Raw genomic sequence first — 25008 nt, forward strand, 5'->3', positions numbered from 1 at the left:
TGTGTCCAATGTTTCCTGAAGTTTTGATGGTTTTTTATTTATCCTATGTATTTCATTGAATATTTCTCCCTTCACTTCTTGTATCTTTTTTGAATTTCCTTGCATTGGCTTTGCCTTTCTCTGGTGCCTCCCTGATTAGCTTAATATCTAACTTCCTGAATTGTTTTTCAGACAAATCAGGGATTTCTTCTTCATTTGGATCAATTGATGGTGAGCTAGTGTGATTTTTGGTGGGTGTTAAAGAGCCTTGTTTTGTCATATTACCAGAGTTGGTTTTCTGGTTCCTTCTCATTTGGGTAGTCTCTGTCAGAGGGAAAGTCTAGGGGTGAAGGCTGTTGTTCAGATTCTTTTGTCCCACTGGGTGTTCCCTTGATATAGTACTATCCCCTTTTTCCTAAAGGACGTGGCTTCCTGAGAGCTGAGCTGTAGTGATTGTTGTCTCTCTTCTGGGTCTAGCTACTCAGCAAGTCTACCAGGCTCCAGGCTGGTACTGGGGGTTGTCTGCACAGAGTCTTGTGATGTGAACCATCTATCGGTCTCTCAGCCGTGGATACCACACAGTATTTGGGGTGTGTCCTGGGTCCTGCAGGAGCAATCTGCTTCCTTCAGAGTGTTTCTAGGTCCTCTTGGGTTTGCTGATTTATTCCTGAAGTTGTTCTGGAGCTAAAATTCACTATGTGAGCCTCCAAACACTGCTCTGTCTGTCCAAGTTGTAGCTGCAACCTAGTCCTTCCCCTTAAAATTTTTTACAGCCTTTGATTTATAGTCTGTTTTATTTGATGTAGGTATAGCTATTCTTGCTGGGTTCTTTTTTTTTTTTTTTGGTTTCCAGTTGCATGGAATGTCTTTTTTCATCCCTGAATTTTTAGTCTATGTGTGTTTACAGGTGAAGTGAGTTTTCTGAAAGCAGCATATGGTTGGGTTTATTTATTCATTCAGCCACTCTATGCCTTTTAATTGGAGAATTGAGACCATTTACATTTGGTGTTATTATTGATAAGAAAGAGCTTATTATTGTCATTTTTGTGGTTTGTTTTCTCATTGTTTTGAAGCTCCTCTCTTCTTTTTTTTTTCTTTCTTACTGTCTTCCTTTGTGATTACGTGATTATCTCTGGTAGTATGTTGCTTTTTATTTTTAGGGAATCTGCTATAGGTTTTTATACTTTGGTTACCATGAGGCTTACAAAATACATATCATAGATATAATAAGTTATTTTTGCAGAGGGGATGACTTATCTTAGATCACAAATAAAAGAATAGAAATAAATATAAGAAAAACACACATAAAATTCTACACTTTAACTCCATCCCCCAGCATTTTGACTTTTAGTTGTCTCAATTTAATATTTTATATTACCTAATTCTTAATGGGTTGCTGTGGCTATTGTAGTTTTTGATAGATTTGTCTTTGGGACTTCGTATTAGAGTTATGCATGTATTGCAAACCACAAATTTAATAATAGGTTATTCTGGATTTGTCCATACACTTAATTTTACTAGTAGGTTTTATACCTCAAAAAGTTTTCTTTTGCACTTTTATGTGTTTTTTTTTTTTTTCAGATTGAAGAACTCCCTTTAGTATTTTTTGCAAGGTGGGTCTGGTGTTGAATTTTCTCAGCTTTTATTTGTCTGAGGAAGACTTTATCTTTCATTCAAATCTGAATGACAATTATGCTAGATACACTATTCTTGGGTTACAATTTTGTTCTTTGAGCACTTTGAAAATGTTGTATCACTCCCTCCTGGCCTGTATGATTTCTGTTGAGAAGTGTGTTGCCAGTTGAATTCAAACTCCTTTATATGTTATTTGCTTATCTCTCACTGCTTTTAGTATCTTCTCTTTGTCCTTGACCTTTGAGAGTTTGATTATTATATTCCTTGGGGTAGTTTTATTTGGGTTAAATCTGTTTTGTTTTCTTAGACTTTCCTGTACTTGGATGCTTATATCTTTCTCAACTTTTGGAAACCATGTTTTGGAAGACTCAGTTATTTATTTGAATAAGATTTCCATCTCTTGCTTTTGCTTGGTCCCCTTTGAACACCGGTAATTCAAGAGGGAACCCTGCTGGCTAGCTGCATACAATGCTCTATGATCCTCAATTCTCTCTCTCAACTCTTACCACTATGAAGTGTGGTAATAGAGATTCCTTGTCTATGTTTAATAAAATTTCTTTAAAATTTCTAAGATTTTGATTCATCTCTATCCTGATTATACCTTGCATTTTTCTAAATTTCACAAGGTCTTCTTTATGTAAACAAGTTTTGGTCAGGCATGGCAGCTCATACCTGTAATCCCAGCACTTTGGGAGGCTGAGGCAGGTGGATTCCTTGAGCTCAGGAATTCAAGATCAGCCTGGACAACATGGAGAAACCTCATCTCTACAAAAAATACATAAATTAGCTGGACATAGTGGCATATGCCGGTAATCCCAGCTGCTCGGGAGACAGAGGTGGGAGGATTGCTTGAGCCCAGGAGATTGAGACTGCAGTGAGCCATGATTGCACCACTGCACCCCAGCCTGGATGACAGAGTGAGACCTGTTCTCCCAGCCCCCACAAAAATTCAAACATATTATTTTGTTGAATATTTCTGATTTTAGAAAGCCCTTTTTGGGGGAGTGAGTACTAGGAAATGTTATAATATTTACTGCTCTAATTCTACCTTATATTCCTGGTAGTCTGATCTGGGAAAAAAAAGTCCCCTACTTCCTATTCTTAATACCTTCAAAAATATTGATTAAGAGCATGTTATTTGGAGTAGAGCACAGTTTATGCTATTCCTTGCAATTTAATTAATCAATTAAAGTTTACACATGTGGATACTTTTCTATTTATTTTTAGGTTAGAAATACCAATATGTTTCCTTCAAACTTCCTTATAGAAATAATGAACTTCATCATTAAGAGATTAGTTACTTCAATATGGGAATATAATTTCATAACCAGAATAATTAAACATGTTTGTACCTAAAAAGGCATTAGTAATCTTTTCATCAGTGAGACAACCAGAGTTGTAACTTAACATGCATTTCTTTGGCACATGAGAGAAATTTAAACAGCATTGATCTCTTTAGTACAAGTTGTCTGTACCAGTAGAAATGAAAAAGAGCATAATAATTATTTTGCTTATAATCTTCTATTGCTTACAGCCTATTTTTCTTAATTTAAAATGTGTTAGTAACTCACAGAAATATATGGTGAAATATTTCCCATTTAGAAAGTGTCTGAAACTATTTCTGCACATATTGACTGTCCATTAGAATGTAGCTTCTGCCTAATCTTTTCTCGCCTTGGAGAGCTAAGAGTGACTGCCCCATATTTTGTCATGTTAAGTACTGTCCAGTTAAATCATGCTTCTTCCCAAATTACCAAGCTATGTGTTAGCATCCCTAAGACACGATAACCATTCTCCAGTATTGCACACAAGAAGTAAATATATGGTATTCCATCGTTAGACTATTGGGTTCATATTGCTAAGGGTAAATAATTATCACTTATCTTCTGTGCTACTTTTCAATTAACACCCTCTACCTTTTTCTAAATAAAAAGTTTGGCCATATGGAACTTTACTTCCTGATTCAAAAGAAGGACAGGTAGGAAGAGCCCTTATTTATTCTCTGAATTAGTTGATAATTTAGTGGAAAGAAATAACATAAATAAAAATCATTGAATTTGGGAATATGCACAAGGGAAATAACAATGAAGTCAGATGAAACAAGCTGAATAAGGGAAGTTAGTATAAGATACAAAGGATAAATCTGTTGATGGAAGGCCAAAGACTTAAAAAATAATGATTTATGTGGATACCATCCTAAATTGGCCAAATAGTAATATTGTTTCTAATGTGAATTTTATATAATCATGATAATAATGAGCATTTGTTTTTCGATTGGAATGACTTTTGGTAATTAAGCATAATTGCAATTGCAAGGATATTTTATTTAATTAAAAATGCAAAAATTGTTTAGTTCAGGGGTCTCCAATCCCCAGGCCTGGTCTTTTACTGGTCTGTGGCCTGTTAGGAACCTGGCCACACAGCAGGAAGTGAGTGACAGACAAGCCAACATTAAGGCCTGAGCTCTGCCTCCTGTCAGATTAGCAGTGGCATTAGATTCTCATAGGAGCACGAACCCTATTGTGAACTGCACATGCATGTGAGTGATCTAGGTTGCGAGCTCCTTATAAGAATCTAATGATATGAGGTGAAACAGTTTCATCCATTTCCCCCGCAACCCCCACCTCCTCTGTGGAAAAATTGCCTTCCCCAGAACCTGGTGCCAAAAAGGTTGGGTACTGCTGGTTTAGCTGGTAAAGAGAGCATTGCATCCTCTCTTGGAATTTACTACCATGCAGACACAATGAAGATTGCCTAATGCCTGTGAGTAATATCAAAGTTAATTTCATTTTAACTTTTATTATTTTACTCTTTTAAAAAATGTATATACAGTAGTATTCACTGCTTTTGGCACAGAGTTCTTCAAGTTTTAATGTATGCATAGATTTTTGTTACCCTTATCTCACCTGGATACAGAACAATTGCAACATGCCAAAGAACTCCCTCATATTGACGCTTTTAAGCAGACCCTTTTCCCTACTCTTAACTACTGGCAACAACTGATTTATTCTCTGTTCCAGTCTTTTTGTTTATTTGTTTGTGTTCTTCTGGAATATCATATTATGGAATCATATGGTATGTAACCTTTTGGGACTTACTTCTTTTATGCAGGAAAATGCCTTTGAGGTTCAGGCTGTGTTCTAGAATTCATTCATTTTTATTGTTGAGTAGAATGCCTTTACATAGATGTACCCATTTACTCATTAACCAACTAAAGCATATTTGGGGTATTTCCAGTTGGGGGCAATTATAAATAGTGCTGATTTAAACATTCATCTACATGTAGAAATTAAAAACATGTTCTGAATTTCTAAACAGAAATTAACTGTTCTGGAAAGAACAGTTAAAAGAATGCAAAGATAAGTTGCAAACTAGGAAAAATACTTGCAAATCATCATGTATCCAGAATATAGAAAGTTGATTCTTGAATTATAGTAGAAAGTGTTTGCCTGAAACAAAAAAGAGAATGTTAGGGAAACTGAATGGTAATTTTCTGAAGCCAGACAGGATTACATTTTGTTTTGAAATGAAACAATAATTAGAACACTATAACATGGCTAGAACAATAATGTAAAATAATATGAAAGCTGAAAAGATGCCTAAATATGGGCCAGCTAGATTATATTCATGAAAAAATAGGAGTAAGATATTTGATGTAAAATTTTAGCAGGGGAAGAAAGAGGTCATTGCCTTTATAGGGCTACTGCACACATTTAAAATATAAGAGCATCTGAGCATGAGCCCTGGCATTTGGAGAGCTTTAGATGCGGAAAACCAGGTCACAGAAGTGATCAACCAAAATGCCATTATTCATAAAATATATGGAAAAGAGGGAGACGTTATTTCCTGGTTGTCTAAAGGCTGAACATATTAATAGAGACCAGAGAAGGGAATGGGAATTGGAAAAAGAATTAAATCATAAATCACTTTGAACTCATATGGGTAGTTGATGTTAAAGGATCTGGGAGACAAGCATAAAATAATCTGTAGAGAGGGCAGTGAATGAGAAGGCATTTATGAAGGTGGTGGAAAAAAAGGACAACCAGGTGGTAAAAAAGAAATATGCACAAGTGGCAGATTGTGGCTATGAGTGTTTCGAGAGATGGCAATACCATTTCTGAGTGCTGTCCCAAGGACAAAGATATATACCATACTTAAAGGATAGCAGCAGCTGCACACATAGAAATAAAGAAACTTACATGGCTTTCAGAAGGAACTGTCTTTGAGAAATTTAATGCTGGTTATCACATTTATTTTCCAGATGTTTTCTGAAATTAAATTGTGTTCAGCCCCTGCACTTTTTACTCCGATATTCTTTGGGAAACCATAATGTGAAGCAGACATTTCTAAAGAGAAGAGCATTTCTCCTTGTGGAATTGTGTTATAATTAGTGATATCAAATAATTTATGAAAAACAATATGTTATAAAATAAAAAATAATGAGAGGTGATAGACAATGAAATGTGATAAACAACTATTATATTCTATTATGTGACTTAGTGCTTTGTAAACTCCAGAGATCATTTCAACAGTAAAATATGTCCTATATGTTAGGGCTCGAAGGAAACAATTATCTGCAATATTCTGTTGCAGATAATCAACTGAAGTTACAGGTCACTTAACTTAAAAAAATATGAGTAACAAGCTAATTTTTATCTTCTTACCTGTATGTCCATATCCCTATAATTATATGTGTATATACATATATATATATATATACTTAAAACAGCAAATAAAAAAGAAAAAGACCTTGAGTTAAAAGCTGTTAGGGTAAAAAGGAGGCTGGTGGAATAAAACATTTGTAGTTTGGAAAACATCAGGTAGACTTGTGTTTGAATCTACACTTTATCACTTGGGCAAGTAACATTACCTGACAGAGACTATTTTTCATCTGTAAAATCGGGGTAAAATATCTATTTCCTAACTTGTTTGGGGAAGTTCAATAAAATATAGTGTACAGATTCTAGCAGAATGCCTTACACATTGAAGTTTCTTGAAAAATTACAGATTATATTCTCCCTCTTTGATTGTTGTAGTATCACTCTTGCTAAACAATTGAAGCCCCACTTCTTGATCTTATAAATGAAATATTCTAACATTATAGTTTAAGTCATTGAACCATCTTATAATTTATATGATCTCATAGTTTTAAACTTAAATTGGAGTCTTTGGAAGATGTGTTTCCTCAAACTATTCATCCTCCACAAATTATGCGACACTCTCTTGCAGGGGAAGTACCCACTAAAGACCTCCTACACCCATCCCACTGAAAAGAGACAAAAGATTTGGAACCAGCAAAGGGCATTAGTGTCCAGCAAACATGTCATGGTCACACATACCTCTGAGGCTTTAGTATTTGTGTTGAGTTCACTGAGAAAGTCTCCCCTTTCTTCTTTTATTGAGTGCCTCATAAAAATTTAGAGGTACTTAATCAGAGGATCCTGCAAGTGCAGGGTCACATTTCTTTTTTGCTCTTCAGATTCAATAGTCTTTATCAATCTGTCTTCAGGGTTCACTAATTCTTGCCTCTGTCATCAATATTCTGCTCTTAATCCCATCCAATGAATTGCTTATTTCATATGTGTGTTATCAATTCTAAAAGATCCATTTGGTTCTTTTTTACATTTTCTATGTTTCTCCTGAAATTTTCTACCTTTTCAAAAATTATGATTTTAGTTTCCTTTGGGATACTAAGCCTACTTGTAATAACTGCTTTAAAATCCTTGTCTGCTAATTACAACATGGTTTATCACTGAATGCTATCTGTTGATTAGGGCTGGAACTTGCATGAGGCAAACAAGACACCTGGAACACAAATTTTAAGGATATCCTTACTCTCAGGTGCTGACCCACACTTGCAGGACCCTGTAAGTAAGTGCCTCTAAATTTTATGTTCTAGCTTGCCCAAGCCTAGTCCAGGCACCTGCTGTAAAGAGTCTCATTTTCTTGTTTCTCCATATATTGAGAAATTTTGGCATACATTCAAGGTATTTTGAATGTGGTATCACAGATGCTCTAGTTCTATTATGTTCTTCTAAAGTCTGTTGATTTTTTTCAAAGCAAGCAATTAACTTGGATGTACTCAAACTGTAAACTTTGTATTTTTAGCATCAGTTCAAAGTTCAAATCTCAGATTAGTTCTCTTTATCTAGCCTACTCTGAATTTGTCCTACTCATGTATGGTTAAGATTCAGCAAGAGATTTCAGTAGTCAAACAGTTTACTCAGACTTTCAGCTCACTCTCTTGCTTTCTCTTTTCTTGGGTTATCACTCACTTTATACCAGCTTTTTTGTTTTGTCTTTTTCTCCAAACTCTGCCTTCTGGTTCTTTGAGTCAGAAAGAATATGCATTTATCGCTAGCTGCCAATGGTTGCTTGTCTTTAGTCTGGCAGTTACAGCAATAGAAAATTCACCCTGTGAACTTCCTTCTTCTATGTGCTGACTCTCTGTGAATGTTCTCTGTGCAGTGCCTTCAAGTATTCCCCTCTCTGATGTTTATAGCTATCTGCAGGAAGGCTGATCAAATAGAAGCTTATTAAGAAATATAAATGCTACACCAGCAGTTCCTGAAAGGGATATTTTCTCTAAATTGATGAAGGAAACAAGTAGGAGATTTAGCAAAATTAGTGTCTTCCCTTTATCTCATTGCTTTAGAGTTAATAAAACTTCATTACTTGAGATATGCTACAACTTGGCAAGAAGAGAAAAGGTAGGTAGGAAAAGGGCGTAGTTAAGGTTGGAAAAGGTTTTTAATCTTATATTTTAGCTCCCTATAGAATAGTCAGAAATCTAAATCATTGCATCCAAGCATGAGTTGCAATCTGTGTTCAGGATTGGCTGATGGTCTCATAGTGGGACTGATTCAAGGCTGTATGGTGGTTAAGAAGCATCTTAGGAAAAGATGGTGGCTATAGTTAGCTATATGATGATGTTTCAAACCTGGAATTTATGTGAGCTATAATAAGATTATAGCGAGCAGAGGTTGGAATCTAAGCCTGTGGAGCTGACAGGAAGTAAGTAAGTATTAGTCAAATGGACTGGGGTTCAGACAGTCTCACCAGAGTTTGTTGTTTGCTTTGTTTTACAGGGGAAATTGGAGTATAGTCAAATTTGTTAAGACAAAATTATCATAAGAAAAACGGTGAAAAAATCACACTGGTATGAAGGAGAAAACTAAGGCTGCTGAGATACATACCATGTGTTGGATAATTTTTATATAGTAGCTTATTTTAACTTTTTGAATAAAATTGTTTTGGGGTTGTCCTTAAGCACACCAGGTTTGGAGCAAGAAAATAAATTTTAAACTTCATTAAGAGAATGAGTCTTTCTTAGATTTTGTGGCACCTTGTGAAGGAGCATCAGTTTAAGGCCCTGGGTAGACCTACATTTATTGGTTGTTGGTCTTAAATCCCCACAGCTGGATGGAGCTTGAATGGCAGATTGCACATTTCCTAAGCTCAATGTTCCCTAGTTGTGTCACAGATTCTTTATGTGTGCATTAGTCAGTCACCTGGGTCTGCCTCTTCGTTGCCCTGTGAAGCTGGTGGGGGCACAGCAAGCAGCATGAGCAAACATAAAGCTCATGCTGCTTGCTGTGCCATAAGTAATAAACTATTTACATCCACTTGGATTCAGGGCTGTTTTGGGACTTGCTGCGGGACTGATATTGGCAAGCCTGCCATGGGAACGGAGATAGGCAAGTCTCCTAGCATGATCCTGGCTGGGCAGAACTATTCTTCAATCATAGATGAGAGGGGCTGGGGCTGAGATTCAGGGCTGTTTTGAGATCTGCTGTGGGTCTAAGTTTGTATACTTGGTGTATACAATTTTTATGTATTGATTGAAAAAATATCCTTTTGGAGTGGTGATCTCCTTACTGGCCAAATTTATGGAAGTATTCCAAGCCAGCCTAGCAGAAGTCCTTGTGCTGCTGCTTAGGAATTGCTTGACTGCTTGACAGGCCAAAGGAAAACTGCAAAATATCACTGTTGTGCCCTGTTCTGTCTCCCCTAAGTCTATTGTTGTATTAAGAGTTCTTTGACAAATCATGGGAAATTGCATAGTATAAATTTTCCAAGAAGTATTCAAATATAAAGAAATTGTTAATTGTCACTTATTATCCATATATAGACAACTAGGTTGATTCATTAGCCTTAAATTTGGCACACTTATAAATGAACGTTTTTCTGTTCTTGGCCATCTCCTACCCCATTGCCAAACAAAATTGGTTTTTGTTATTTAAGGCATATTCTTAAAGTAGATATAGATTTCCCAGATCTGAGCTTCACATATTTAGAGAGGAAAATGTATTGTCATACATTTGACAACTTTTCTAATTTCATATGATTTGTTATGATGTGCTACATTTTATTAGATGAGGTAGCACATAAGAAATGAAACTGCCATATTGACATATCCCCAAAGAAGACTATTTAGGAAATTGAAAAAAAATTCTCATGCTTCTAGAAATCATGCTCTCTGGTTGAAATAACTCAATTTCTGATGAAGGATTTTAAATGAGTTGGATTTGTCTTTGAAAGGTTAGAAAAGATATGGAACACACTTATTGATTTTCCTAACAGAGCTTTAATAGGGACAGAAATAGTTTCAAATCAATTCTCTTGCTAAAGATTTTAATACAGATAAAATATAGTATAAAAATTACTATGTCGACAGAAATAGCAAAATTAATATTCAGATTCAAACAACAGTTCACATAAAGTAAATCATACCAAGTAACTCAGTTTCTTTGAATATACGAGAACTATGATGGCATGCTTTATTGTGAGTATTTTGCCAGTGTTCAATGGAAAAAAGCTATATAGATTTGACATGGTTTGGCTGTGTTGCCACCCAAATCTCATCTTGAATTGTAGCTCCCATAATTCCCACATGTCGTGGGAGGTACCTGGTGGGAGCTAATTGAAAGATGGGGGCAGATCTTTCACATGCTATTCTTGTGATAGTGAATACGTCTCATGAGAGTTGATGGTTTTGTAAGGGGGTTTTCCCCTGGACATGCTCTCTTGCCTGCTGCCGTGTAAGACGTGATTTTGCTCCTCATTCACCTTCCACCATGATTGTGAGGCCTCCCCAGCCATATAGAACTGTGAGTCAATTAAACCTTTTTCCTTTATAAGTTACCCAGTCTTGGGTATGTCTTTATTAGCAGTGTGAGAACAGACTAAAACAGTATTAAAATTTAAAATAAAAATAGCACATGAGGTAAATGTAGACAACTAATAACTGAATATAATTATATGTGCATTGGATAAGAAGGAAGACTAAATGGAGATTCATTATAAAATAACATACATTAGGAAAAATAGAAATAAGGAAAATCATTATTCTTGGTGAATAGCTGCCAAAATAACATGAACATAGAGAGTATCTGTCCAAGTCAAGTGTTACCAGCTTGTAGAGCCTTCTCTATATTATTTGATAGGTAAGTGATATAACTCTACCAATTGGAGTAAATATAAGTTGTACTAAATTTCTTTAGGGAAGAGAGTGAGCAATTATCTTCACATTTGAAGAAAAACTTCAGTTCAAGTGGATTAATGGTAATTTTGTTTATCGCTGCATGTTTAATATACTGGGGACCTCACGAGACAGCGAGGTGGCTGAAAAGACTAGGATAATAATAAAACAAAATCTGTATTGGATACATACCTCACAGATACTTCTATTCCACATTACCTTAGTGTTTTAGTCTCTTGATCCTTCTTGTCAATATAAAAAAGTGTTTCTTTTTGAAAACTTTAGCTGCTCTCTTTTTAATTTGAACCCAAGTAAGCATTCAACTCACTGTATGCCTATTTAGAGATCTGAAAATCTTCAGTAGCTTTATTACTTATTCCTTGGGAACAAGATAGTTTATATTATTAATGAGAACATTTTCCCTTCTGCAGCCAATATATTTATTTTATAAATACAGGCATGCCCTAAAATATTTCTGAGCAAATATTCCATTATTTAAATTTTACTCATGAGGTCTTTAATGCCCCTCTTAGCCCCATTAAGCAGGCCACTCTTAAGGGCCATGATTTCTCTGAGGATTGACACAACCAGACTTAAGAATTGCCCAATCTAGGATTTTCCATGGAAAATAGACTTTCTTTCTTAACAATGTTATAGAGATTCTAAAGTAAATATTTTTATATATTTAATAAAAACAAGCTCATGGCTACATTCCTTATAAGTAGTGACCAACATGTTGTAACAGAAGCTTTCTTAATTTAGTGAATAAATTAGAGTCATCCAAATCTTTCTCCACCAATTTTCCTAGGGGCATAGTTGCAGGAACCCTTGCTTCTCTTTAAAAAAGATAAAAATACCATTTGACCCAGCCATCCCATTACTGGGTATATACCCAAAGGATTATAACTCATGCTGCTATAAAGACACATGCACACGTATGTTTATTGTGGCACTACTCACAATAGCAAAGTCTTGGAACCAACCCAAATGTCCAACAATGATAGACTGGATTAAGAAAATGTGGCATATATACACCATGGAATACTATGCAGCCATAAAAAATGATGAGTTCATGTCCTTTGTAGGGACATGGATGAAGCTGGAAACCATCATTCTCAGCAAACTAACACAGGAACAGAAAACCAAACACCTCATGTTCTCACTCATAGGTGGGAATTGAACAATGAGAACACTTGTACACAGGAAGGGGAACATCACACACCGGGGCCTGTTGTGGGGTGGGGGGAGTGGGGAGGGATAGCATTAGGAGATACACCTAATGTAAATGACGAGTTAATGGGTGCAGCACACCATCATGGCACATGTATACATATGTAACAAGCCTGCACGTTGTGCACATGTACCCTAAAACTTAAAGTATAATTTAAAAAAAAAGATAAAGCAGACATCTCTTATATCAAGAACATTTTATATCTATATTTAAAATATATAGGCTAGACACAGTGGTGCACACCTGTAATCTCTGCAGTTTGGGAATCCATAGCAGGAGGATTACTTCAAACCAAGAGTTCAAGACTATCCTGGGAAACATGTAGAGACCCTGTGTCTACAAAAATAAAAATAAAAATTAGCTGGTGTGGTGGCATATGCCTGTAGTCCCAGCTACTCAGGAGATGGAGGTGGGAGGATTGCTTGAGCTCAGAAGTTTGTGGTTACAGTGAGCTATTATCATGACACTGCATTCCAGCCTGGGTGACTGAGTGAGACCCTGTCTCTAAATATAAATAAATAAGTAAATAAAATATATAGCCAATTCATCACCAAAAATTTGATTCATACCATCATATATCCATCAGGAAGTAATTCTGATGAGATTTAAAAGTAAAAAAAAAATGAGGCAGAGGGAAGGAAGCAAGAACTTTAAAAGTATTTTTTCAAGTAAATTTCATGGTATTACAATAGGAAGAGAGAGTTGGAGGTAGACATTCAGTCTTCACACCATTCTGGGACCCTTCGCAGGAGGTACTCTGTGCCCCACTGGAAACACTGAGGATACTGGCAGGCTAGACAAGCTGTTATTGGTTAGAAACAAGAAACACGGGTGGGGCTGTCAGTTGCCAGTGAAAGGATCTTGGTGTCGGCTCTGCACTTCAGCCAACAGAGGTTCCCCACCAGAGAAGCCAGCCAACAGCATTGCTCTGCAGGAAGCACAATCAACAGGTCTTCCAGGCTTGAGTTCCCCATCAGCTTTTCCACCCAGCCTCAGTGCCCTCCTTGAGCCTTACCCAGACCAGGAAGCAGGAGCATGCCAGTGATTATCCACAGAAGCAGCATCTGGCACTCCACAGGCTTAGCAGCCAAGCAGTGAGCTAGCCACATCCCAGTGGTCTCCTTAAACCTTCCCCAGGTCAGAAGTCAAGGGCAGGTTGATGATTATCTGCAGAGGGAGCATCTGGCCCCATCTAGGCCTTGCAGCTGAGCAGTGACTCAGTCAAGCTCCAGTTCTCTCTTTCAGCCCTCCCCAGGCTGGGAGGCAAGAGTAGGTCAGTAAATATCTGTGGAAGGGAACATTTGATTTTGCCCAATTCAAGTGGCCAAGCAGTGACCCCACTCAGCCTCAGTACTCTGCTTGTCCTCACTAGGCTGGGAGGCAAGCCCATTTTAATAAATAACTGTGGAGCATAGCCTCTGTCCCTGTTCACCCTGAGTGGTTGAGCCACTACTCCAGAGACCTCACCCAGCCTCTGAGCCCATCAAATGGCTATGCCTGACTATCTAGCCAGGGAAGACATTCTGCACACTACATGATCAGAGGCAATTGCAGAACCTATCCAGCCCCTCTGCCTGACTCCAGAGTCTAGTTAGTGGTCTCACTGGACTTCACGGCACAGCCAACAGTTCCACTTGATCCCAGAGCACAGGTAGCAGCCCAGCACAACCAGAGAGCCTGACAGCAAGGTCTGCCTAGCCAAGGTTACTACCAGCTGGCACACCCAGAGTCCAAGGCTAGACTAGATAGTGAAGGTTTATCACTGCCATGAAACTACCTGCAAAGGCCAGAATGTGTGGGTGTTTCCTCAAATGCACAGGCAACAACACAAAGACAAAAAGATTATTTAGAAATGAGGAAAATATGACATAACCCAAAGCAACTAATTAAGTTCTAATAATGGACCCTGAAGAAAAGACCTATTTAAGGGCTGATGAGAATTTAGAATAATCCTCTAAATGAGATTTAGGAGAGAAAAAGAAAATATGAATAGAAAATTAAATAGAATTTGGAAAACAGTTCCTAAACAATATGAGAAATTTGACAAGTAGATAGAAATAATTAAAAAAATAGAAATCCTAGAGACAAAGTATACAATACCTGACTAAAAATCTCAACAGAGATCTTCAACAGCAGATTTGAATAAGCAGAAGAAATAATCAGTGAACTCATGAATAGAACATTTGGAATTGTCCATTCAGAGAAGAAGAAGAAAAAAGAATGAGAGAGTAAAGAAAGCCTATAGGAATTATGGGATACCATCAAGAGACCTAGTTCCATAAAATAAGAGTTCTGAAAGAGAAGAGAGAGAGGGAAAAACACCTAGAAAGCATAATTAGGGAAATAATGGTTGAAAATTTCCTAAATTTTGGGAAAGATGACAATATCCAGAAATAGGAAGTGCAGAGATTTCCAGCTGAATGCACTCAAAAGAGGAGTGCACATCATAATCAGATTAACAAAAATCAAAGGAAAAGAAAAAATACAGAAAGCAGCAAGAGATAAGAAACATTACATTCAAGGGGATCCCATTATGGCTACCAGCAGATTTCTCAGTAGGACCTACAAAGCAAGAGAGAGTGAGATAATATATTCAAAATGTAGAAGGAAGTATACCTGCCAAGCAAAAATACTTTCCCCAACCAAGATGTTCTTTAGAAATGAGGGAGAAATAATCATTTTCTTAGACAAACAAAAACCATGAGAGTTCATCCTCACTAGGCTTGCTGTACAGGTATTGCTAAACAGAGTTCTGTAAGCAGAAACAAGAGGCTCCTAATTAATAACATAAAACATATGAAAGTAAAAACATCAATAGTATAATAATAAGTAGTCATATTTTGAATACTCTAGTACCATAAGGGTAGTGTGTACAGCATTTTTATCTAAACTATGAGGGTTAAAGGATGAAACAATTGTATCTGTAATTAATTGCTCAGGGATACAAAAAGGTAACAAGGTAGGGGGATGGAATGAAAGTGTGGTGTTTTTGTTTGTGAGTTAAGTTGTTATTAGCTTAAAATAGCCTGTTTTTAAGCATAGAATGTTTATGTAAGCCTCATGGTAATCACAAAGCAAAAACTTATAGTAGTTGCACAGAATATAAAAAAACCCCACAGGATTCAAATCATACCATAACAGGAAGCCATTAAACCACAAAGGAAGACCACAAAGGAAGACAGAAGAGAGGAAGAAAGAAACCAAGGCTCTAAAAAACAACCAGAACACCAATTACTAAATGACAGCTGCAAGTCCTTACTTATTAATACTTTCATTAAATGTTCGTGGATAAATTCTCCAATCAAAAAACATAGCGTGGCTTAATGGATAAAAATACACTATCCAACCATGTGCTGCCTAATATAGACTCATCTTATCAGTAAGGACACATATAGACTGGAAGTGAAGGGACGGAAAAAGGAATTCCACACCAATGGAAACTAAAAGAGAGTAGGGGTAGCCATACCTATGTCAGACAAAATTGACTTAAAGTTAAATAATATTTAAAAAGACAAAGTAGGTTATTATATAATGAAAAATTGATCAATTTATTAAGGGGATATAGTAATTGTATATGTATTTACCATTAGAACACCTAAATTCATATAGCAGTTATTAAGTAATTTAAAGGGTGAGTAAAGTGCAATACAATAACAGTAAGGGACCTTACTACTCCATTTTCAACAATGGACAATTCATTTAGACAGAAAATCCATAAGAAAACATTGAACTTGAATTAAACTTTAAATCAAATGGACATAACAGACATATACAAAACATTCCATTCATCCATTCATCAGCCACAACTGGTATATTGCTCTCAAGTGTACATAGGACATTCTCCAAGATAGAGCATATGTTAGGCCACAAAAAGTCTTTAAAAATTTAAGAAGATTGGAATCATATCATGTATCTTTTCTTATCACAGTGGCCTGAAATTAGAAATCAATAATCAGAGAAATCTTTGAACATTTTGAAACATATGAAAATAAAACAACATGTTCTTGAACAACCAATGGATGAGAGAAGAAATAAAAAGGGAAATTTAAAAAATGCTTTGAGATAAATGAAAATGAAAATCCAACATAACAAAACCTAAGAGATGGAGCAAAAGCAGTCCAAAGAGAAAATTTTCAACTTTATGCTTATATCAAAAAAGCTTATCTCAAAAAATGCCTACCTCAAAAAGAAGAGATATTTCTAATATAGAATCTAATATTATAACTCAAGGAACTAAAAAAAGAACAAAATAAGCCCATAGTTATTAGAGGAAAGGAAATAACAAAGATTACACCATAAATAAATAAAATTGATATGATTTGCCTGTGTCCCCAACTGAATCTCATCTTGAATTGCAATCCCCATAATCCCCACATGTTGTGGGAGGGACCCATTGAGAGGTAATTGAATCATGGGGGCAGTTTCCCCCATGCTGTTCTTGTGATAGTGAGTGAGTTCTCACAAGACCTGGTGGTTTTATAAGTGTCTGGCATTTCCCCTACTTGTACTCATTCTCTCTCCTGTTGCCCTGTGATGCCTTCTGCCATGATTATAAGTTTCCTGAGGCCTCACCAGCCACGTGAAACTGTGAGTCAATTAAACCTCTTTTGCTTATGAATTACCCTGTCTTGGGTATTTTTTCATAGCAATGTGAATACAGACTAATACAGTAAATTGGTAGTGAGGGAGTGGGGAACTGCTATGAAGATACCTGAAAATGTCTGGGCATGGTGGCTCATGCCTGTAATCCCAGCACTTCGGGAGGCCGAGGTGGGCAGATCATGAGGTCAGGAATTCAAGACCAGCCTGGCTAACATGGTGAAACTCCATCTCTACCAAAAATACAAAAAAATTAGCTGAGCGCAGTGGCATGTGCCTGTAATCCCAGCTACTCAGGAGGCTGAGGCAGGAGAATCACTGAACCCGGGAGGCAGAGGTTGAAATGAGCCAAGATCCAGCCACTGCACTCCAGCCTGGGTGAAAAAGCAAGACTCTGTCTTGAGAAAAAAAAAAGATTCCCAAAAATGTGGAGGCAACTTTGGAACTGGGTAACAGGCAGAGGTTGGAACTTCTTAGGTACTTAGAGGGCTCAGAAGACAGGAAGATGTGGGAAAGTTTGGAGCTTCCTAGAGACTTGTCGAATGGCTTTGACTAAAATGCTAATAGTGATATGGATAATGAAGTCCAGGTTGAAGTGGTCTCAGATGGAGATGAGGAACTTGTTGGGAACTGGAGTAAAGGTCACTCTTGCTATGCTTTGACAAAGAGACTGGTGGCATTTTTGCCCCTGCACTAGAGATCCGTGAAACACTGAACTTGAGAGATGATTTGGAGTACCTGGCAGGAGAAATTTCTAAGCAGCAAAGCACTCAAGAGAAATTAGAGCATAAAAGAGTGGAAAATTTGCAGACTGATGGTGAGATAGAAAAGGAAAACCCATTTTCTGGGGAAAAATTCAAGCCTGCTGCAGAAATTTGCATAAGTAATGAGGATCCAAATGTTAATTACCAAGAAAATAGGGAACAAGTCTCCAGGGCATGTCAGAGACTTGACAGCATCCCCTCCTGTCACAGGCCTGGAGGCCTAGGAGGGGAAAAGTGGTTTTGTGGACCAGGCCTAGGGCCCACCTGCTCTATGCAGCCTCGGGACATGGTGATCTGCTTCCCAGCTGCTTCAGCTCTAACAGTAGCTAAAAGGGCCCAAGGTACAGCTCAAGCTGTTGCTTCAGAGGGTGCAAGCCCTAAGCCTTGGCAACTTCCACGTGTTGTTGTTCCTGTGGTTGCTCAGAAGACAAGAATTGAGGTTTGGGAACCTCTGCCTAAATTTCAGAGGATGTATGGAAATACCTGGATATCCAGGCAGAAGTCTGCTGCAGGGGTGGAGCTCTCAGAGAGAACCTCTGCTAGTGCAGTTAGGATGGGAAATGTGGGGTTGGAGCCCTCAAACAGAGTTCCCCACTGAGGGACTGCCTAGTGGAGCTGTGAGAAGAGGGCTGCTTGTCCTCCAGACCCCAGAATGGTAGATCCACCAACAGCTTGTACCATGCATCTGGAAAAGCTGCAGACATTCAACACCAGCTCATGAAAGCAGCTGGGAGGGGGCCTCTTCCCTGAAAATCCACAGGGGTGGAGCTGCCCAAGACCATGGGAACCTACCTCTTGCATCAGCATGACCTGGATATGAGACATGGTGTCAAAGGAGATCATTTCAGAGCTTTAAGATTTGACTGCCCTGCTGGATTTCAGAGCTTTAAGATTTGACTGCCTTGCTGCCTGTAGCCCCTTTGTTTTGGCCAATTTCTCCCATTTGGTATGGGTGTATTTACCAAATGCCTGTACCCCCATTGTATCTAGGAAGTAACTAATTTGCTTTTGATTTTACAGGATCATAGGCAGAAGGGACTTGCCTTACTTCACATGAGACTTTCGACTTGGACTTTTGGGTTGATGCTAGAATGAGTTAAGACTTTAGAGGACTGTTGGGAAGACATGATTGTGTTTTGAAATGTGAGAACATGAGATTTGGGAGGGGCTGGGACAAAATGTCATTGTTTGGCTGTGTCCCCACCCAAATCTCATCTTGAATTGTAATCTCCATAATCCCCGTGTGGGAGGGACTCAGTGGGAGGTAACTGAATCATGGGGGTTGTTCCTCCATGCTGTTCTCATGATAGTGAGTGAGTTCTCATGAGTTGTGATTTTATAAGCATCTCACATTTCCCCTGCTTGCACTCATTCCCTCTCCTGCTGCCCTATGAAGAGGTGCCTTGTGCCATGATTGTAAGTTTCCTGAGGCCTCTCCAGCCATGTGGAACTGTGAGTCAATTAAACTTCTTTTCTTTATAAATTACCCAATCTTGGGTATTTCTTTATAACAGCATGAGAATGTACTAATACATAAATAAAAACTACAGAAAGAATAAGAGAATCAACAACACTAATATTTGATTTTTTAAAAGATAAAATTGTCAAACCTTTAGCTAGACTAAGAAAACAATGATTCACAAATGAAATGAAAAAGAAGTGAGAAAAAGAGACATGAAAATGTTGAAACAGAAATACAAGTGGTCGTAAAAGAATATTTTGAACAACTAAATGCCCCAAATTTCATAACCCAGAGGAAATGGCTAAATTTCTAGACACATACAGCCTGCCAAGACTGAATAATGAAGGCATGGAAAATCTGAACAGATCAATAAGAAGTGAGGAGATTAAATCAGTAATCAAAAATTTCCCAACAAAGAAAAGCCCTGGACCTAAAGGCCTCACTGCTAAATTCTACCAACATTAAAAAAACTAATACCAATCCTTCCCAAACTCTTTCAAAAAACTAAAGTTGAAGGAATACTTCAAAACTCATTTTGCAAGGCCAGCATTGGTCTGATACCAAAACCAGACCATGACACTACAAGAAAAGAAAATTATAGTCCAATATACCTGATGAACCTAGATGCAAAAATATTCAACAAAATGAATAGTTGAGTGGTTGCTGGTCAAGAGGTACAATTTTTTTTTTTTTTTTTAGGCACGGGCATTAAGCTTTGAGATCTATTGGAGAGCAAGGTGACTATAGTGAATAATCATATATTGTGTATTTCAAAATGGCTGAGTAAATTTCAAATATCTCCCCACAAAATATAAGTGAAGTGAAGGATATATTAATTAGCTTGATTTAGTCATGTCACATTGCATACATATATCAAAACATAACATTGTACACCTTAAATGTACACAATTATGATCTGCCAAATAAATAATACTAATAAAAACAATATACTCAATAGAGATTTTATCACTATCTGTTACTATATTGGCTTTTACTTCCCTGGATAATAATTTTTCTTGGATGAACACATACAGTATGTTTGGAATTCTGAGGATTTACAAAGTCAATAGCCTTATTCACAAAAATTATATCTCTAGGTAGAAAATTCACACATTATGAATGCCTCCTTGTTTTAATGTAATTTGTCTAATTTTATCATCACAATAGCTCTAAAATGGGTATTGTTTTCATACCCAAAAGAGAACAAAACCCAGACTCAGAGCAGAGAAGTGAAGGTACTTTTAGCAAGCTAGTGGCAGAGACTGGATTCAAGGTCACACATTCTAATTTTAAATACAATGCTCTTTTTATGATTTCAAAGTATTCCAAAATAAATTGGGGGAAATCAATTGCTGTGGTTGTTGCAAGCTACCCATCTTTAGAGGAACAGTGATTAAATACTTCAGGAACAAGAGTGCATCTTCTTTGATTGTGTTTGAGAGAATAAAACTATAAAGAAAAATTTTCTTCCACAGCCAAATAAATATTTTATATGAGAAATTGTTTTCAGGTTGTGCACTGTGAATCAAGGCCAAATAGGGCCAAATGAGGCTCCTGAGAACAGAATGAAAGAGAATGCAGTAAAACATGACAAGGTAAAATGCCAGACCTTCAGATGACCATGGATTGTGTCATCAGCCGGGAAGGTGAGATGTTGAGCTATTCTAGCTAATTGTATTATAAAATAAGCATCTTTTCCTAACCATGATAGTCACCCTGACATACCCGACTAGAGTCCCCCATCTTGGGGGATACTTACTATGTGGAAATGACAGATTTGCACTTTTTTTCCTCTATAAATTTGCAACAGAACCAGATCCAGATATCTCAGTGAATTCAGAGGGAATATGGTTTTCTATCAAGTGAACTTTGTGACATAATCCCACAACATATCTCAGAAATGAATAAAAATCATTGCAGATGCACCTACATGTCTCCGAGCTTATGAGAAAATAGGACTTTTGGGGCCATTGGGTGGTGTATAAATTACACACATGAAGTTCCTTGAGTTCTGTAGTTCAGGGACCTTCCTCTTACTTTCCAGGCAACAGGCGCAATCTGTGTCAAGCAGGATCCCACTTGAATCCTCTCTGCTTACATAGGTTTATGGCTCTAAGGGATCTGTCGATTCCCTTCTGGAAAGGAACTGAAAACCTGGTGAAAGCTGGTATCACTTTCAATCTTTTAAATGGCTTTTAGGTCAATGCTAATAAATTTTGAATCTGTAGTTCATAATTTTTAGTTCAACCACATAATTATTCTTATTTTGTTTGTCATGTTAAAGCCTTAGCATAAAATGCTACTCTCATCATTCTAGACCCTTAAGAAAAATCACCTGTCAGCTTGAATTAATTATAATTTCCTTTTTAAATATTATAAGAAGAATCTTGTTCTTGGGAAGTACTAAACAAGCCCCAAATCTTTTCTTCAAATATTTTTAAGATGTATGCAGAAGGGTAAAAAGCAAGCAATAGAGTTATATGTGTAAACCTATTTCTTGGCTGGGCATGGTGCCTGTAAACCCGTTGCTTTGAGCCCAGGAGTTAGAGACCAACATGGCAAGAACTTATCGCTACAAAGTGAAACAAACAAACAAAAAATTTAATTGAATGTTGTGGCGCTCTGCCTGTGATCCCAGCTACTTAGGAGGCTGAGGTGGGAAGATCACTTGAGTCCAGGAGGTCAACGTTGCAGTGAGTTGTGTTGTGCCGCTGCCCTACAGCCTGGATGATAACAGTGAGACCCTTTCTCAAAAAATAAATAAATACATAAAAAGTAGACTTATTTTTTACTCTAATTCTATACTACTCTATGGATAATTTTATTTGTTACAAATTATGCTATAGATAGAGGTCATGAAAAACATACAGGAAGCTTGGTGAAGTGAAAAATGTGGCACAGTAGATTTAGATAATTCTAGACTCATTTCTGTTTCTTCTTGACTATGTAACCTTGAGTAAGCCCTTCAATCTGTGTCTCATCTGTAAATGGGGATAATATTATTTGCCTCCAACACATTATTGACTGACTCAGTTATACTTCCCATGTTTTCAAAAACAATATGTTGGGGACCTTTTGCACTAATATAACTCCTTGTGTTGATCACTACCAGGTAATATGATGATTTATATTATTAGTGAGAGGTATTTTAGTTAGAGTTGAAAATATACGCAATATGTCAGGGTTTTTTTGTGATCTCCACAATAGAAGTTGAATATCGTTGGTGAAGACTGGAACAGAGCTTCTCAACTTCATCCTGGAAAGGACTCTCCAGGGTATTGTGTTCTGTTCTGGAAAACTCACCTCAGGAGGTTCTTTAATCAAATTGAAGAGTGCATATGGCTAGGCAGTGAGTGTGTTTTTGGGCCACTGTCTGGGGACAGCCATGATAGAATTGAAGATATTTTACTTGGAGAATGAATGAATTAGGGACTTGCTATCTGTGATTATTTGCAAGAAGGTAATGTGTGGCAAGGTTTGGACTAGTTTTGTGAAGCTCTGGAGGACAGGAGTAGGATGAATAGGTGGATGATAACAAAAAATAATTCCAACAATTATAACTGATTTCAAAATGGATTGAGGTTATAAATATCTCAACACTGTAGGTGTTTAGTCAGAGTCTAGACAGACACTTTGGAGAGTTTTAATAACAAATTAGCTTAGGCTGAGCATGGTGGCTCGCACTTGTAATTCCAGCAATTTGGGAGGCTGAGGCAGGTGGATCAAGGCCAGCCTAGGCAACATGGCAAAACCCTGTCTCTACAAAAAATACAAAAATTACCAGGGCATGGTGGCACATGCCTGTAGTCCCAGCTACTTAGGAGGCTGAGGTGGGTGGACTGATTGAGCCCAGGAGGTCTAAGCTGCATTGAGCTGTGATCATGCCATTGCACTCCAGCCGGGGTGAGAATAAGACCCTGTCTCAAAAACAAAAAACAAAAACCAAAAACAAAAACAAAAACAAAAACAAATTGGGTTAAATTATGTCTTAACAGCCAAGGTCACTTTTTACATAAATATTTTATAAATTTATCATTTTCATTACCATTTTTATTGGTAGATTAATAAATCATTACAATAAAGTATTTTAAATGTTTGTCTATTTCTTTATAAGTATATTTAGAGAAAACTTCAGCTGAACATCAAGTACATTCATATCACTATATTGTTCTAATTCATTACATTTCTTCAGGCCCATATTCTTAAGATACGTATGACTTACTGATACATGAACTTGTATTTTTTGCTTTACTTTTCCATGGTTTCTGTGAGTTAGAAGAACATTATTTCATCTTTGATATTATCTTATTTTGAAATCATTTAAAGAACAAGGAATTGGAGGTATCTTAAATATTTCCTAGGCTGATAAGTCATGTTGTTCTTATTCCCCCTTCTAACATTTTTGACTAATGGCTGTCTATTACCACTTCCAAATGTAGGAACTCACTAGTTCTTAAGACATCTCCAGCATCTTTAAGTAGGTCTTAGTTTTAGAAAATCTTTTCTTTATGTTGTTCTGAATTCTTTCTTCCCGTCACTTTTGTCAGTTCTCCCCATTGGCACCACCAATGTGAAGCTAACCCTTCCTCCCCATAAATGGATCTTTGTACATTTAAAGACGGTCACCCTGTGCCTCACCTGGAGTCATGTTTTTTTGGGATTCCTGCTGCAAAATGAGTGTCATTGTCACTTTGGCAACTTTCCTCTGGGTAATCTGCCTTTTTACATCCACTCTAAAGTATGCTGTTTAGAACTGGACATAAACCTAATATAGCTGTGGTCTGGCTATAGAGAGCAGAACAGGACTGTCTCCTCCCTTGTTCTATTGTTTGTATTTCTATTAATGCAGCCTAAGATTTTAATGGCTTTTTGTAGTAGCTGGAACTTGTACCTGACTCCTTCATTCAAGCAATATTTATTGAATGCCTGCTATGTACTGGAGTCTCTTCTATGCAAATGAAATCATGAGCCAAACAAAAGTATTTACATATTAGGGAATTGTATATAATGAAAGCCCTTTACTCTTTTCATAAGGTCTGTCATTAAATCATAGTCTCTAACTTGTAATAATGCATTAACATTTATCCAAGTGTAGGATTTTACATTTTTCTAATTAAATTTTATCTTGAAAATATATGGTATATTATTTTAACATTCTGAGATTTTATGGAATCATGATCCCATTCTCTAATGCATTTACAATGACTTGGCTATGTGAACAAAAGTAATAAAGTTTGTAATGTTATTCTCAGTAGGAATTACAACATTGAATGGGGAAAGACTGAAGACTGAGCTATGTGACATGTGACTAGAAAACTCCAGATTGACACATAGCACATTGTTCAGTACCTTTGGGTATGAATACTTAACTATATATTTGTCCACTTGATTGTTCCTGCATATAACTTATATCTCTGCCTTTTTTGTTTGTCTGATAATGCCAGAAAAGGCTTTGTCAAATGCCTCGCTGAGACTTGTTTGCCAAATTTTGAGATAACTTCGTGTGAAGCATGATCGATCCTCTGTGCTTTTTTGCAGCTCAGAATTGGTGGATAGAAAGAAAAAAGGAGAGGAAATGGCTTTGTTTCTTGTCTTTAGAGCTGAACATAAGCAGTCCTGACTATAATGGTTGACTTCTCCACAGAACAAGGCCAGACATCCCTATTGTTCAAGGTACTAACAGGCTCAGTTTTAATGCAGCTACAACTGGTATCTCATATTAAATTTGGTGGGTAGACCACAGTGAGTGAGCTGAAAGTCAAGCAGTGGTCAGTTCTTGGGAGCCAGGGGAATGGGCGGTGGGCTCTCTGATTCTCTCTGTGGCTCTCTAACCTGGGAGGAGGGATAGTGTGAATGA

The 25008-nt window shown here is 37.2% G+C and overlaps 1 protein-coding gene across 2 annotated transcripts in view; it reads left to right on the forward strand.

The window, feature by feature from the left end:
• The window catches only part of ANKRD7 (ankyrin repeat domain 7), a 98657-nt gene that overhangs the window by 47259 nt on the left and 26390 nt on the right, over nucleotides 1-25008 (forward strand). Inside the window, exon 8 of one of the 2 annotated variants that reach the window (XR_010112790.1) lies at nucleotides 24690-24824. The exons of the other annotated variant lie outside the window; for it this stretch is intronic. The gene's annotated coding sequence lies outside the window, so the exon portion shown is untranslated. The remainder of the gene's footprint in view (nucleotides 1-24689; nucleotides 24825-25008) is intronic. 2 annotated transcript variants of the gene reach the window in all.

Source organism: Pan paniscus, chromosome 6, assembly GCF_029289425.2.
Source record: "Pan paniscus chromosome 6, NHGRI_mPanPan1-v2.0_pri, whole genome shotgun sequence".
Classification (NCBI taxonomy): domain Eukaryota; kingdom Metazoa; phylum Chordata; class Mammalia; order Primates; family Hominidae; genus Pan; species Pan paniscus.